Consider the following 18,082-nt stretch of genomic DNA (forward strand, 5'->3'; position numbering starts at 1 on the left):
TTGCAACCCTTACCCTTATTCTCCCAAAATCTTGCATAGGAGGCCTATCCAACAGGTAGAGGCCTTCCTTTCTATCTGCATGACAAGGGTATTAATGGAAAACTCTTCCATCCCTATCATCTCTTGTACTTGCCATATGATTGACACAATTTCTTTTCCTATGCTACAATTCCTTCTTCAGAGTTCTTCATTACTATATGTTACAGCTTATTTATGTGTACCATTCATTGGTCCATTGCCCTCTGGGTAATAATGGTTTTTTTTGTCTTCAAAAGAAGCTTTATTCCATGTCTCACTGCCCTATAGTAATACTAATTAAGAATAGTTTAACAGGGATAACTAGGTGGCATAGTGGATAGAGCACCAGCCCTTGAATCAGGAGGAGAGTTCAAATCTGAGCTCAGAAACATAATACTCACTAGCTTTGTGATCCTGGGCAAGTCACTTAACCCCAATTACCTCCCCCAAAAAAATAGTTCAATGAATTTTCTTGCATAATTTCAAATGTGTTTTTTTTCCTTAGGGAGTTTGACCATAGTCTCTTTTAACAGAGTTATGAGACTGCTGAAAGTATATTTTCTGCCTATTTCTCTACAATCCCTTCAACATTGACTGGAGTGTTTTTTATCATCGATGTGTGTGTGTGTGTGTGTGTGTGTGTGTGTGTGTGTGTGTGCGTGACGTGAAATCTTAGAGTTCTTTAATTTGCTTTCTTCTTATTATTAGTTATTTGAAGTTTATTTTCATTTTGAGGTTCATAGTTGGCCCTGTGTTCTTTTGATAACTTTTTATTCATATCATTTGATTACTTTCCTTTTGGAAAATAAATTTTGGTCATATATATTTGCATCAATTTCTTATATCTTTAGAAAATCAGATTTAAAATAGTTCTCTAGCTTCCTTCAAGTGTTAGCTCAAGGCCTATGTTCTTCAAGAAGCCCTTCCAGGTCCTCCTTAATCTTAGTCCTTTCTTTCTGAGATTATTTCCAACAGTGAGAGAAAAAGGGGCAATGGGGGAGAGGGAGAGAGAGAGAGAGACTTAACTGATCCAGGATGTTTCTGGCCTGTGAATCTTTGCTCTGTTCTTGATCTGAATGAATGCAAATGTGACAGTGCTGTTAAGTTTTCATTTTGTTATATTGTTCTAGTACTCAGCACAAATAAGCAATAAGGTGTGAATCCCAATAAAGACTAATTTGTAAATACTGCACATATATTTTAGAGCCATAGATGAGGGATATGAGTTGGAAAAATTGCTTGTCTTACTTGTGATTTCCTTAAATGCTGTCTCATAAAGCTGTTATATGTGTTTTCTATTTTGCTGGTTCAATTAAGCATAGATTCCCAGCTAAACTGAAATGTAAGAAGGAGGGGGGTCCACCCTATGTAGATAATCAGGCCTTCCTATCCTATTACTATACATGGAAAGAATCAATGATACTTCCCTAAAGATTGGCAACAAAGAAATCTTTGATATTTTCTTTACCTGATTCATGACAGCTGCTCAAGTCATACTATCTTGCATTCAAAGCCAACAACATTGAAGTGAATTAGCCAAATCTTTTGTTTCTGTAGTTAAACAAGCCTCTACTCTAGGAGTTTGAAAGCATTTTGGTGTTATAGCCCACTGGTAATCTGATGAAGCCTATGAACCACTTCTCAGAATGTTTATAAATGCATAAAATACAATACATAAGATTAAAAAAGAAATTAATTATAATGAAATGACATTTTTTTTTGTCCATGCATGGTGACAGTCCCACTGAAATTTATAAATCTCAGGTTAAAAACATTTGGTCTGGGGCCAGAGCCAAGATGGTGGAGTGAAGGCAGTGACTTGCTTGAGCTTTCCCCCAAACCCCTCCAAATTCCTATAAAAAATGGCTCTAAACAAATTCTAAAACAGCAGAATCCACAAAAAGACAGAGTAAAGCAAATTTCCAGCCCAAGACAACCTGATTGACTGGAAAGGTATATCATGATGGGCTGGGAGAGAAGCAAAGTCTGGCGTGGGCATGCAGGCCTCAGAAACCTGCAGCAGGCCTCAGAGGACTGAATTGTAGTCAGCTGTGGTGGTTTCCAGACTCCTAAACCTGTGAATGCCAGAGACATCTAAGAAGGTCAGTGGGAAAAGTCTGTTTCTATGGTGCTGAGAGAGAAGTGTGGTGGTCTCAGATCTATTCCCCAAGTGCAGCCTGAGGTGAGGGATGCCCCCTGAGCTTCCAGTCCGCAGAGGGGGAAGCCAGTGGCTGATCAGAGGGGCTTGCAGGGATCTCTTTGCCAGTGCTGAGGCAGGAATCTCTTGCTTTGCCCATGCTTGGAGCTGGGGCACACTTCTGGGAGGCGGTCCTGGGGCAAAAAAGGAGTGCTGACTTGGTGGAGCTTGTAGTGGTTGTGAAGAGGAAACACTCCTCACAGTTCAGGACAGAAAGGAGTGCATGTGGTCACTAATAGACCAGAGCACTGGACAGGAAAGCAGTAAACACCTCACCCCATATCATACCATCTTGAAAGAACTGAAAATTTCCAGGTCCCTACAAGTATCTCTGAAAACAGCAGTACAAACCCCCAAAGCTTAGGACACTACATTCTCCATATTAGAAACACATTCTTACCTTAACAAAGAATTTCAAACTCAAATAATTGTCTGTGATCATGAGCAAGCAGCACAAAAAGTGTCAGACTATATTATCTTACTTTGGTGGCAAAGAAGATCAAAACATACAACCAAAAGAAGACAACAAAGTCAAAGCTCCTACATACAAAGCCTACAAGAAAAATATGAATCAGTCCTAGGCCTTAGAAGAGCTCAAAAGGGATTTTGAGAAGCAAGTAAGAGAAGTAGAGGAAAAACTGGGAAGAGAAATGAGAGTGATGCAAGAAAATCATGAAAAACAAGTCAACAGCTTGCTAAAGGAGACCCAAAAAAATACTGAAGAAAGTAACACCTTAAAAAATAGCCTAATCCAAATGGCAAAAGAGGTCCAAAAAACCAATGATGAGAAAAATGCCCTAAAAAGAAAAATAGGCTAAATGGAAAAGGAAGTCCAAAAGATTACTGAAGAAAATACTTTCTTAAAAATTAGAATAGAGCAATTGGAATCTAGTGACTTTATCAGAAATCAAGACACTGTAAAACAATCCAAAAGAATGAAAAATAGAAGAACTGTGAAATATCTCATTGGAAAAACAACTGACCTGGAAAATAGATCCAGGAGAGAGATTTAAAAATTATTGGACTATCTGAAAGCCATGATCAAAAAAGAGCTAGACATCATCTTTCAAGAAATTATCAAGGAAAACTGCCCTGATATTTAGAAATAGAAAGAGGGCAAAATAGAAATTGAAAGAATCCACAATCCTCCTGAAAGAGATCCCAAAGGAAACTCCTAGGAATATTGTAGCCAAATTCCAGAGTTCCCAGGTCAAGGAGAAAATATTACAAGCTGCCAAAAAAAGCAATTCTAGTATTGTGGAAACACAATCAGGATAACATGAGATTTAGAAGCTTCAACATTAAAGGACCGCAGGACATGAAATATAATATTCCAGAGGGCAAAGGAGATAGGATTACAAACAAGAATCACCTACCCAGCAAAACTGAGTATAATCCTTCAGGGGGAAAAAATGGTCATTCAGTGAAATAGAGGACTTCAAAGCATTCTTGATGAAAAGACCAGAGCTGAATAGAAAATTTGACTTTCAAATACAAGACTCAATTGGAACATGAAGAGGTAAACAGGAAAGAGAAATCATGGGAGACTTATTAAGGTTGAACTGTTTACATTTCTGCATGAAAAGATGATATTTATAACTCATGAGACCTTTGTGAGTATTAGGGTAGTGAGAGGAAAAAAATTGTATGTGTTGATAGATAGATAGATAGATAGAAGATAGATAGATAGATAGATAGATAGATAGATAGATGGCACAGGGTGAGTTGAAGATTAAGGGGTCATGTCTGAAGAATAAAATTAAGGGATGAAAGAAGATTATACTGGGAGAGGAAGAAAGGGAGAGGTAGAATGGGGTAAATTATCTCACAAAAAAAAGAAGGGGTTCTTAAAGTGGAGGGGAAACGGGGGAAGGTGAGAGGGAATGAGTGAATGTTATTCTCGTAGGATTTGCCTTAAGGAGGGATTAACATACACATTCAATTGGGCATGGAAATGTGTCTTACCCTACAGAAAAATAAGGGGAGAAGGGATAAGAGAGCAGGGGGATGATAGAGAGGAGGGCAGATTGGGAAAGGGGGCAATCAGAAGCAAATACTTCTGAGGAGGGATAGGGTCAAAAGAAAGAATACAATTAATGGGAGGGCAGGATAGGATTAAGGGAAATAGAGTTAGTATTTCACAACATGTCTACTATGGAAGTGTTTTGCATAACTGCACATGTATAGCCTATACTGAGTTGCTTGCCTTTTCAATGAGGGTGGGTGGGGAGGGAGGAAGGGAGAAAATTTGGAACCCAAAGTTTTAAAAACACATGTTTAAAAAAATGTTTTCACATTCAACTGGGAAATAAGAAATACAGGAAATGGGGTACAGAAATCTATCCTGTTCTACAGGAAAATAGAAGGGGAAGAGGATAAGAGAAGTGGGGGAAAGATAGAAGAGAGGGCAGACTAGAGGAAGGGGTTTTCAGAATGCATGCCATCTTGGGGTGGGGGGAGGGGCGAGATGGGTTGAAAATTTGGAACTGAAAATCTTGTAGAAGTAAATGTTGAAAACTAAAAATAAATAAATTTGTATTTTAAAAAATAAATAAATAATGATGAAAAAAAATGTTGATCTGCCCTATTTTGAAAGATCATCAGGTGTTGAATTATGTTATTTCTTTTGTTAGCCTGTTCTCCTTTCAACTTGAATTCTTCCTTGTATTTGCCTTAAATTCATTCCACTAGGATTTCAAGAGGTTTTCTTGAGCTCTGTCTCCTATGAATATGAAAGACTTCTGATGAGCAGTTTTCTTATAATAACTCTTCAGATATTTGGCAAACACTAAGTTGACTGCAACTTGTTTTTCAGCATTTTTACTTCATTGATCTGCATTGAGAGGGAATTTTCTGAACATTTCTTATTTTGAATACCATTCTGTGAGGTATTCTCAGCTCTCTATACTCATGTGGCTTGAGCTTGCACATCACATACACACACACACGTACACACACTTTAATGATAAAAGATAAGGAAGCACTAACAGTACCAGGTCTTTCTCTAATCTATTTGTTTCATTTCTTTGCTCTCTGTTCTGTTCCAGTGTAGTAATTTGGTTTTAGGTTCCCACCTTACACTTGACTTTGTGAAATTCAACTTGACTAGACCTCTTGTGTCAATGTAGAACATAGTAAGACAGAGTAAGTCTTATCTCTTTTAGACCTGTCCCCAAATCAGGTATGGTGGCACATTGGAAAAATCACTGGATTTGGATCAGAGTACCTGAGTCCCAGGCCTAGCTTTGCTGCTATTTGGATGACCTTAGACAAGTTTCTTTACTTCTGGTCTCATTTGTTTAAAATGAAGTGAGCTGAACTAGATCTGCAATGTCTTTTTCTTTTTGTTATCTTTAAAAAATAATTTGATATCTTAAATCAGAACATCTTCTTAAGCAACCTCTGCAGGCATTATAATTGCATGGTTTACTGTGACTGGATCTTTCAGAAGTGTACATTCACATATGCAGACATTACTTTTGAGGGAGCTTATTTACACTATTCATTTGCTCAGTAAGCCTCTTCCTACTCCCCACATTCACAGTGCATAGGTAAATTTCACCTTAGCCTCTGTCCAATTATAACATTTCCATACTAGTGATGCCCCAAGTAAAATTTAATAGCAGTTATTAATTTTTCTCAGCATCAGTGGAGGAAAGTTCAGAGAACAAACAAGGCAGCCAGCAGTATTTGCATTCTTCTGGCAAATTGTGAACAAGCTCAAGAAATGGATAAGCCAAAGGGCAAACATCAGAGCCATTACCAAAATCTTTCCAAAAATGGTTTCCCTACAAGAAAAAAAAATGTAGAGATGTAGACAATAGTGGAAATGGAGGAAAGCACCCTCTCCAGAAAGCCACTGTCTCCCCAAAGAGTTTTAAGATAAAAATTCAATTTCATATCAACACATTAAAGCATTCCACAGAGCATGCATTGTTTACAATTTTGTATTGACTTCACAAGGCATAGGCTGACACTATGTATACAATGCACAACCCCACAAATATGGCCTTTCAAAAATGTAGATCATGAACTCACAATGTTTTAAATTAAAACTTAAGATTAATTACTTTAATTATATGAATGATCCTGAAGTGAAACTTTCTCTGACATTTATTTTTGAGTGATATATATTTCCTGTATATTGACTTAGAATTTGAATTCTACAACTTTCCTTTATTTTTACTCAGTTTATTTTATAGGTAACTGTAATCACGCAGTCACCAAACTTTTTGTGCCTAATTGCCAGGCACTATGCTAGAAAGATCTTGATGTCTTATAATATCATTTGATTCCACTTGGTCAATTCTAGTTTTCAAGGAGTTATTTTCATCTTCAAGTTTTTGTATCTCTTTTTCTAATTGGTTAACTTTCTTTTCATAATTTTCTTGCATTGCTTTTATTATTTTTTCTAATTTTTCCTCATTCTCTATTATTTGATTTTAATTCCCCTCTACAATTTTCTTGAATTGCTTTTGTTTTTATTTTTTTCTTGTTTTCTTTTCTTTTCTTTTTTTAATTTCTTTTTAAATTCTTCCAAGATTTCTTTTGAGGCTTGGGACCAATTGTTCTTTAGGGTAGGAGTAGCTTTTTTGTAACCTCATTATCTTTCTCTGAATATGAACCCAGATCTTCTTTTTCATCAAAGTAGCTGTCAATGGTTGAGTTCTTTTTCCTTTGCTTACTCATTTTTCTTTTTAATTTGCCTTATTTTATTTTTAGCGGCTAAATATCATTATTATCAAGTTTTGATCGGGAGTTGTGGATAATGTTACTGTATGCCTCAGGTCCTTCTAACTGTTGTTTTCTGAATTCTTTGCTAGTGGGGGGAGGCCCTGTACCTCAAGGACTCCTCTTTTCTTCCTCAAAGCCCCAGAGGCACTGCAGTACCTCAACTACCCTCCTAGTGCTCACTTCTCCTAGCCCACAGTCACTCATAGCCCATAGCTATGGTCAGCATCCCTAGGCCTGACTTCCAGAAGCAGCATGGTGTCCTTGGATATTCCCTCACTCAGTCTTTGTCGTTCTTCAGATAAAAATGTGTGAAGTAAAAGTTCCTGAGGTAGAGTTTCTGCTTCCCTTGGGGCTCATTGTTTGTTGACTAAGTGGCATAAGGCTAGAGGTGTTTGCCCATCACTCAGACTGAACCTCACCCACTGGAGTCTCCTAGAGCTCCTCCTAAGTTAGCCTAGTTCAGAGGACAACTGCTCTACCCCTTTATTTTTGCTGCTGTATATTCATTTCGCGGTGTTTTTCTGTCTGCGGAGGAAATCTGGAGAGCCTGGAAATTTCTTACCTACTCTATTGTCTTCCTAGAATGCATTTGTCTTTAAATTTAAATGCAACTTTAAGAAGTTTCCAGAGTTTTGTTATCAAAATTTACTTTCCTGGCCCAGAGCTAATGCCTATTAAGTGATTTGCATTTGTTTACATAATGATTTCTATAATAAGTTATAAAAGTGAATACAGTTCTAGCTGACTTGTTTTCTAGCACCTGCCTAGTACAGATATATGCAGGAGAGAATAATAAATATTTAATTTCGCCTGGCCTTAATTTTCTAATAAATCACACAATAGCAATATTGGGATGAAATTCATATTGTCATTCTTTTCACACAAAAATCATCTGTATCAAATTTTTCCATAGAAAATATATAATTTTATAGAGCACTTCACATCTAAATATGAAATTCCATAAAAATTAATTCATAAAATATTTCTTTTTCAAAAGAAAATTTGTAAAGCCATATTTAGAGCCTAAACTTGTCCAAGCCTTTATCCTTCCTTACTTTACCTGAGACAGGTAAGTGGTACAATGGATATAGTTTAAGACCCAGAGTGAGGAAGACCTGAGATTACATTTATCCTTAGACAGGTAATATCTGTATGGCCCTGGGCAAATCACTTAATCTCTCTTAGCCTGGTTTCACCTCTCTAAAGTGGGCATAATAATAGTACCTACCTCCAAGGGCTGCTGTAAGGATAAAATGAAATTTTATTTATAGAGCACTTTACAAACCTTAAGACGCTAAATAAATTCTAGTTGTGATGATGGTATTGCTTCCTTTCTAATTGGAGATTCTGTGATTCTGTGTACCAAATTGTGTTTTGTGCCAAGTGTGTCCGAAATCCAAAGGTAAATTATTTCTATATTAACCATTTTTCCTGTTATCCACAATATACATTTTTGTAGATAATGGAGCATGAACTTTATTGTAGGACTTGCTGTTACTAATCATTTGCTTTCCAACCCCTTCTTTTCCCCAGCTCCTAACTAATCACTATCTTGATGGTTTGAGAGACAATGAAGTCAAACTGAAGTAGAAACAAACCACTAAACCTTAAATAAGGATCCCTTATTTAAGTCTGCATATTGACTTAAAACACTATATGTTAATATTATCTGCGTTTTGTTATATTTTATTTATTTTTAAAATATTTCCCAATTACATTTTAGTCTGTTTTTCCCTCATTCAGAAGTCCTATGGACATTATGCAACCCTCAGGCCCCTTATTTTGGCCCTTCTGGTCTAAGAGACCTTCATGACAATTGGCCCTTCTTGGCAAATAGCTTCTCAAATGTACATAAGATGTATTAATCAAAGTGTGCTTATAATGTCATTCAATTTAGCAGACATTTATTAAAAGACTATTATATTGGGAATACAAAGACAAAAACAACACAGTCCCTTTCCTCGAGGAATTTACATCTTAACAGTTATAATAGCTAGCATTTGTAAAATGCTTTAAGGTTTTCAAAGAACATTGCCTACATTCTCACATGATATTCATATGAAAGTCAGCTAAATTGGCATGAATTTTTCATTAAAATGTTTTATTGTAAGGATTATTCTAACCTTCATGGTCACTATACGGGCTAAGTATCTTATGAGAGTCAAAGATGTTAGTTCCATCTGTGTCATTTACTTGTTGTGTGACTGAGCAAGTTATTTGGCTGCCTTTCAAATGCAAAATGATAATCATAATTCTTACATTATTTCTCTCACTTCATTATTGTGGGGAAAACATTTTGTATAGTAGAAAACACTACACAAATAGGCTTACTGTTATTCTATGGATATCTAAAAGGGGAAAAGGAAATTAATGAAATTAGTTTGAGAGAGAATAGACAATAGAAAACAGAATTGGAATCAGTTTCTTCTTGTGCAAATTATAGAATACGCTGAAACTTGCTTCAGGTGCTACTAAATAGCATTGATGACAAGAACTTTGAAATACCTCTCCCAGTATTTTTTGAATAGCATCAAATGTAGAAGAAAAATCTGCTTTTGGTCAAATCTTAACATTGTTGTGGAAGAGGGGGGTACGAGAGAAAGGATAAGACTATGAGTCAGGAGTCCTAGCTCTCTCATTAAATAATGACCTAAGTAAACTTGGGCAAATCCCTTCACTGCTCAGAGGTTTGATTTCTTAATTTCAAAAATGTTGCTCATTGGAAATGGTTACTCCAAGACCTCTTCTAGCTCAGACATCCTCTGATCTATTCTTTCTTGATTGAAATGCCCTGGAAAAGATATTGAAAGATTCCCCCCCCTTCCTAATTCTTCCTTAAATCTTAGCTAAATCCCCACCACCACCCCAGTTTAATTTCATTAGCATTTTCAGCAAAATATGAAGTGATAACATAAAACTAACCAATGGATAAATGCTGACAGGAAGTCATTCCAACTATTTCTGTCACAAAAGTAGCAAGCTAACATACAATTCCAGGTCCTTACATTAGAACTTCTTCACTCCATTATCTTTCAAGTAGAACCCTCAGTAAATCAACAGAAGGAGCCAGGTTCAGAATCTTTTTTAAATGAAAGTCAAATCCAAGTAGATATGGAATGGTAATAATTACCATGCAAACCCTATTATCCATTTTAATGAATGGCTCTACAGGTCAATTCATAATGATGGCTGATTCCTCTAATTAAAATCATTCACTGACTTTGATCCTTTCAGTGAGAAGTCCTCTCTAAAGACCTGGTGGTAGTTTTTGAATTAATCAACACACTTTAGGGTATTGTGGCATAATCTACCTTGCCACAGATCTTGCTGTTTCATAGATATTTAGATTATCCTGTACAAAAAAGATTTTTTAAAAAGTCCTCTGCTATTATTAACTGAAATTTAGACTGTATTTTCCCTTTTGGGGATTGGGGGTGGGAGATTAGAAGAGAAGGAGAACAAAAAGGAAAAAAAAATCACTGACTTTAACCGAAAGGGAAGAATTAGAAGGAGAACAAATTTAAGAAAGCTGAGTTTTAAATTGAATGCTCTGCATTAATGACTGTTGAATATTGAAAGTTTTTGTGGTTACCAAATCAGCTGACTAAAAAGATACCATATTTAATTTTGGCTTTTAAAAATATTACCAAATCATTAAAACAATATTTGAGCCTTAAAAATAAGGTTCTAGTTTTCTTCAAAATGGCTACTGAGAATGATATTTTAACTCAAAAATACTACTAGATGCAGACTGATGCAGTACACTGTAGTGGAAAGACCACTGAATTTGTGGCAGAAGACGTGCATCTGAGTCTTGTTCTGCTACTTTTTTACCTAGAAAAAATTTTTTTTCACTCTCTTGACTTCATTTCCACAAAACGTGAACTTGATCTCTAAGATCCCTTTCAGCTCTGTAGACTGTAAGTAAACTGCATTGAGATATAATGGGTTTTCTATTATAACTCATTTAGAAAAGGCATTATTTTTTAAAACTTTACACATTAAATATTTTCCCAATGCTACTATTCAAATACCTATCTTAGCCATTTGGCATGATAACATAATTTCTCTTAATTACTAATATGCTGAACAAAACAGTATGGAGCCTCTTAATGAAATGAATCTTATTATTCTATAATCATCTGAGGCTAAGAAATTACTTTCTTGTTATCAGTAATTGCTTAGAAATTCTTGTCAACTTTTGGAAATCTAAAGTGACTTCTGAGACTAGGAGGAGACAGAGGGGGATGTGTGTGTGTGTGTGTGTGTGTGTGTGTGTGTGTGTGTGTGTGTGTGTGTACAAACTTGCGAGGCATTATGCATGCATAATCTGAACTAGTTTGTTTACTGGAAAGAGAATGGTACTAATGAGGCCAGGGTTGCAGATTCAATCCCCTTATGGGAATGAAATCTTCTTTTCCAAGGCAATACTTATAATCCTAGCCAACTCTTTAAAATATGTGTGTGTATGTATGTGTGTGTGTGTGTGTGTGTGTGTGTGTGTGTGTGTATATATATGTATATGTATACGTATATGTATATGTGTACGTATATGTATACGTATGTGTATATGTATACGTATATGTATATGTATATGTATACGTATGTGTATATGTATGTGTATACGTATATGTATATGTATATGTATATGTATACGTATGTGTATACGTATGTGTATATGTATATGTATCTGTATACGTATGTGTATATGTGTACGTATATGTATACGTATGTGTATATGTATATGTATATGTATACGTATGTGTATATGTATATGTATATGTATACGTATATGTATGTATGTGTATATATATATGTATATATATGTATGTATATATATATATATACATATATATATATATATATATATATATATATATATATATATATATATATATATATATATATATATATATATACACGTGTGTGTGTGTGTGTGTATCCTAGATGAGGGCATATTGATGGCTCAGTGCAAACTCATTTTTGTTACTGTGGGTTGGGAGCCAGGAAACACAGCTCAAAACAGATCCTATTGATGGTGGATTAGTAGTAAAGCCTGATCTGTTCTTTATCCACGTCTTTCACATTTATACCCCTCTTTGTACTCATACGCTCTCTACTGTAGTTCAAGACCTTCTCACCTCTCACTACTGCAATAGCTTCTTAATTGGTCTCCCTGCTTCCAGTCTCCCATCTCTACAATCCATATTCTGCATTGCTGCCAAATTGATATTCCTAAAACATAAATCTGCTTATATAGCTCCCCTACTAAAAATTCTTCAATGGCTCCCTAATACCTCAGATAAAATACAAAATTCTCAGTGTCATTTAAAGCCTTCTACAGCGTGGTTCTCAGCTTCCACCTTTCCAGTCTTCTTTCAACTTACTCCCCTCTCTATGCTCCTTAATCCTGTGACTCTGACCACCTTTGTAATTCTCACAAAACATTCAATCTCCTTATTCCATGCTGTTTCCCTGACTCTAACTGTCTACTTTGCCTAGAATTATCTCCCTCCTCATTTCTGTGTCCTGGCTACCCTGGTCCCCTTCACGTTTCAGTAAAATTCCATTTTTTGCAAGAAATTTTTCATTGTCCCCCATAATGATAAGGAAGTGGTGTAAGGACTGACTAGGTGTTTATAAAGCACTTACTATGCATCAGGCATGTTAAGGACCCTTCCTTATGCTAATTACCACCAACTTATTTTGTGTATATCATGTTTGTTCATAGTTGTTTGCATGTTATCTCTCCCATCAGATTGTAAGCTATTTGAGGTCAAGTGCAGTTTTTGTTTTTCTGTCTTAGGACTTAATACAGTGACTAGCATGTTGTAGGCATCTAATAAATACGTGTTGACCTGACAGCTGTCTAGTGTTACTTGATATTTGTTATTACTCCTTTTCATGGCCTTTTCATTTTCATCTAACTAGCCTGTAACCTGCCCATATGTGGTCCCCATTCTCTGCAATCCCTCCTTCCTCACCACTGCTTCATAGAATCCCATTAAAGCAAAGTTCAAATGTTTTGCTCATGTGGCCTTTACTGATTCCCACTCTCCCCTAACCCATTTGACTTTTGTACTTGGTTCACAGTGTTCACCTCTATGTTAATTGTTGGTAATTTCAGTTTTTACAATTTTGATTCTTACAACACTCATGTTTCTACATCAGCCATCCCATTCAACTCCTATAAAATCTTATTCTCCTTCAGGAATCTACTGTAATTGTTCTACTGTAGACCTCTTCGTCACCTGAACATGTTTATCCTCCAAGATTTTAAAATCTGAAAAAAGCTTGATTCCAAATCTCAGTTGCTATTCATTAGATTATATAACCTTGGACAAATTATTCCCAAAGCCTCAATTTCCTTATTTGGGAAATGAGAATAATAATCATGGCTGCGCCTACCTCCTGGTCATTGTAAAATGCAAATACCCCTATTTTACTCACTAAAACCTGAACTGGGTTGGGTTCTCCAGGCCTCTCTGTAACTGGAAGGACATGGAACATGATAAAATCCCTTAAGACCTGGGCAAAGGAGGAGAGGTTGCTGAAATTGAGACATATGAGGGCACCACAACAACTCTACCTCACCATCATCCTTAAAGTGAGTCAGGATAGCTATGGTCTTTTTTATTATTCTGTATCAGGTAGCTCAGGTATGATTGAAAAGAGACTGGATTAGAAGTCAAGAGAATCAGACTCATCATTGATAGTGAGTAGTTATGTGATGCTGGGAGAATAGTATAACATCTCTGAACCTTGATTTCCAAATCTATAAAATGTAAATCATAATAATAATATCTACCTTAAAGAATTCTTGTGAGCAAAGAATGGTAAAACCACCAAAATTCTGTGTAAATATGTGTTTTTACCACTTTGGAGAGTAGCTGGACATTTCCTTCTGTATCTTAGGCTCCACATATGCAAAATATGATTATTACATTCTACTTACAAAATGATATTTTGTGAAAATTAATTACACAATATTTAGAGATTAGCAGTATTATCAGAGTAAAATAATAGTCTGGAAGTCAACAGATTTTAAGATTATGCAAAATAATTTCCCCCAAATCATAAAGAAGACTAGTTTTCCAAGGGTAGGGGCAGACCTCTTAATCTTTTGCAGATGTTAGTAATTAGTATCATTAATTACCTGATCCCCTGGGGATGTCACATACCACTTACTTTGGTTCCTGTAATGTATTTATCATTATTTATTATATTTATATGTGCATGTTTCTTATCTTGCTGATAGAGTATAATCTTTGTGAGGGCAAGAATTGTTTCTTATTCAGATTCTAAACTAACTTACCTTTGGCCACACGTTTAATTCTAATGCAGTGTTATGCACACACATAGTTGTACTTAATAAATGTTTGTTGAATTTGTATTTGAATCAACTATTTAGCCTTAAGTGTCCATATTCTTATCTTCAAACAAAGAGGGTTTGACTGACTGTCCGCTAAGGTGAAGGTGAGGTATGTTAGTGAAGTACAGTCTTGCATCACTGCTCTTAGTGCTATTTCTTTTCAGAGGATCCATGGAAAACATCAGTCTCCAGGGCTATAAATTTGGTACTTTTAACCAGCACTAAATTTTCTCTTTTTATTGCTTAAGAGTAGTAGGAATCAACAGTATACTACCATCAGTAGTATATACAGTATACAACAGTACACTACCATTAGGACCTAACAATGTGGAAAATAGGGTGGACTCCAGCAAGCTTACCACCCAAGACTTCTCCCTCCCATGATAATAAAGGCTTTTTTCAAAATGGAAATCTCTTCCCAAAAAAGAGAGGGAAAAAAATAGAAAGTGGTATTAGTACAAGTAGAGTCATGAGAAGGGCCAGATCAAGAAGTTAAGCTTCTCCAGTCTGACTTTCTCTCTTGACACATTTACTACCTTCTTGACAAGGGCTAGAAAGGTATTGTTAGTTGTCACGGGTGTAACCATCTTACAAATGCCAATCTAAATATGTCATTTTGACTAGTAATCTAATGATGAATCTTAATTGCTGTAAATCAGAGAGACCTAATAGACTAACGTTTCAGAAATAGATTTCTAAGTTGTACCAACAAAATAATTGGGTGCATCTACAAATGAGAAATCACATGTGCAGAATTTGCATTTTGTATATGCAAAACAGAAAATTGTGCAATCAAATAAGTACCTTTGATTAAAATCATTGTATATGCAAATTCATCATTGGAGAAAGTAGTCACATATTTAAGATTTGCATATATAATTTCTGCTTTCAAGAGAGGAGGGGGAACAATATAATATCAATTACCTCATCTAGTACATCACCATTTCTTTTTAACAGAGTACTAGTATCCTTAAATTTTGCAGAAACTCTTTAGGATTTTAAAATTTAGTAGCAGTCATTTTATGACTATCAATTCTCTTTTATTTGTAAATATTACTTAAAAGATAAAATATTTTAAGCTTATTTTTAAAAGTTCACTCCAATCTGCTCTATTCAGCTTTTTGGGGTGCCACATTTCAAACTTCGGTAAAGACCTGATTTTATAATTTTGAGTATTCCCTGAACTAATGAAGATTACAACCCCTCCATTCCTTTTCATTCTATGTGATTCTTCTCTGTGCCTTAAATAAATTTAATTTGTAATTCAATAGACATTTATTAAGTGTCTACTATATGCAAAGTACTAAGCTAGACACCATAGCTATAAAGATAAAAATTAAAACCTGTGTCTTTTCAGAAATGGCGTTCTACTGAGGGGAATGCCAACTTGTAAGTATATGAGTAAAGAAAAAGTAATTTGAGATAGGACAGAACATGGGCATTTGTGGCATCAGGAAAGACTTCTCATAGGAAGTAACACATGAGCTGAGTCTTGAAGAAATATAAGATTTCCAAAAAGTAGAGATGAAGAAATATTTTTTGGCCAAGAAGGATAGTTCTCTAAGGTATCTAAATATTACTGGAAATATTATTTAAAGGGAGATGATCAACATCTGTTAGCATACCACTTGTACTACTTACCTTTTGATACCTAGTCTTATACCATGACTTTTCAAATAATATCTTTATTCAGAAACATCTTTGTTTTCATCACTTTGCTAATGTATTATAACCTCTTTATATCCACCATTCGTATTTTCATTTTGTCTCCTTGCGTTTCATCTTCCTTGTTCCTTCTCATATTAGGGAATGAGAGAAATTAGTTGCTGAAAAATAATAGAGAGGGTAAATAGAAAATGCATAACTGGAATTTTAAATACTCTAAAAGGTAATGTCATAAATTCATAAATATAAAATAGATAAATTGTTTAAAGTCAAGTTCATCTAATATTGACTCCATAACCTTGGGGGGGGGGGAAATTACTACATTTGTCTAAGTCTTATTTTCCCTTACTAGAAAAAGTGTTACACTTCTGTAAGCCTTACTTTCATCTTACTAGAAAAGATGATAACTAAAATCTCTTTTTCTTCCAAATCTGATGTTTCTATGATCCTTTTATCCTCCATCAGCAAAGAGGGGCCTAGATCCCCCCAAAATACCAGGGTTGGATAGTTCTTTCTAGGGACGGTCAACATGACAGACGGATTTGGAATGGATTCAGCCCAAATTATCTGATGCGTCCCAATCCTATATCACCCCTGCTCTTAAAGACACTAAGGTATCTAGGTTCTTTGCAAGGCTTGATTCTTTTCTAATCAACCAATGGTTCTAATTTTGACTAGGGTAATTATAAAATGAAGTTATAACCTTCTAATATGTCTGAATCCAATGTAACTTTTTAGGAGTTTTTGAGGCCAGAGACACATATAGATAGATCACATTTCATGGACTCATACCTACAAGAGAGAAACAGATGGGCTTAAAGTAGTTAAAGGTTATTCAAAATTACATAATGTAACTTAAGTCAGTACTCACCTCAATGACTAGGATTCAACTGAACAAACATTTATTAAATGCCTACTGTAAATCAATCAACAAGCATCTTTAAATATATTTATTTTTTATTAATTTATTTTCAGTTATCAACAATCTCTTCCATAATCTTTTGTGTTTTAAATTTTTCTCCCCCTTCCTCTCCACTTTCCTCCCCAAGATGGCACGCAATCTGATATAGGCTATACATATGCATTCCTATTAAACATATTTTCACATTAGTCGTGATGTAAGGAAGAATTAGAACCAATAGTAGGAACTACAACAAAGGGGAAACAAAACAAAACAGAAGAAGAAAAAAGAGCAAATAGTATGTTTCAAAATGCATTCAAACTCCACAGTTCTTTCTTTGGTTATGGATAGCATTTTCCATCATGAGATTTTTGGAGATGTCTTAGATCCTTGCATTGCTGAGAAGAGCTAAGTCTATCAAAGTCAGTCATTGCATAACGTGGCTGTTATTGTGTATAACGTTCTCTTGGTTCTGCTCACTTCACTCAGCATAAGTCCATACAAGTCTTTCCAGGTTTTTCTGAAGTCCGCATGCTCATCATTTCTTATGGAACAATAGTATTCCACTGCATTCATATACCACAGCTTGTTCAGCCATTCCCCAATTGATGGGCATCCCTTCAATTTCCAATTCTTCGTCACTGCTATAAATATTTTCCCTTTTTAAAAATCTCTTTGGGATACATACCTAGTAGTCGAATTGCTGGATCAAAGGGTATACACAGCTTAATTGCCCTTTGCACATATTTGATTGCCCTTTGTGTATAGTAAAAGACTTTATTGGTTTTTTGTTGTTTTTTTTTTTTGAGGGGGGGAGGTAATTGAGGTTAAGTGACTTTCCAGAGTCACACAGCTAATGAGTGTTATGTGTCCGAGGTCAGATTTGAACTCAGGACCTCCTGCCTCCAGGGCCGGTGCTGTATCCATTGCACAGCCTAGCTGCCCCTGTAAAAGACTTTAAACAACAACCAAAAGAGTTCGTATTTTATCTTACTGGTATTAAAGAGCCCTTAGAATTGAATGAGAGAGGAAAGTGACATAGTCAGATATAAATTTAAGTAAATCACTTTGATAGTGTGTAGTATGGATTATAGTCATGAGAGACTTGAGGCATGCAGATAAATTAGAAATAATATAAGAAAGATATGATTGAGCCTATGCTAGGACAGTGCTTTTAAGAGTGGAAGATAACAAC

Source organism: Phascolarctos cinereus, unplaced genomic scaffold, assembly GCF_003287225.1.
Source record: "Phascolarctos cinereus isolate Bilbo 61053 unplaced genomic scaffold, phaCin_HiC Scaffold_4;HRSCAF=312, whole genome shotgun sequence".
In the NCBI taxonomy this organism is placed as follows: domain Eukaryota; kingdom Metazoa; phylum Chordata; class Mammalia; order Diprotodontia; family Phascolarctidae; genus Phascolarctos; species Phascolarctos cinereus.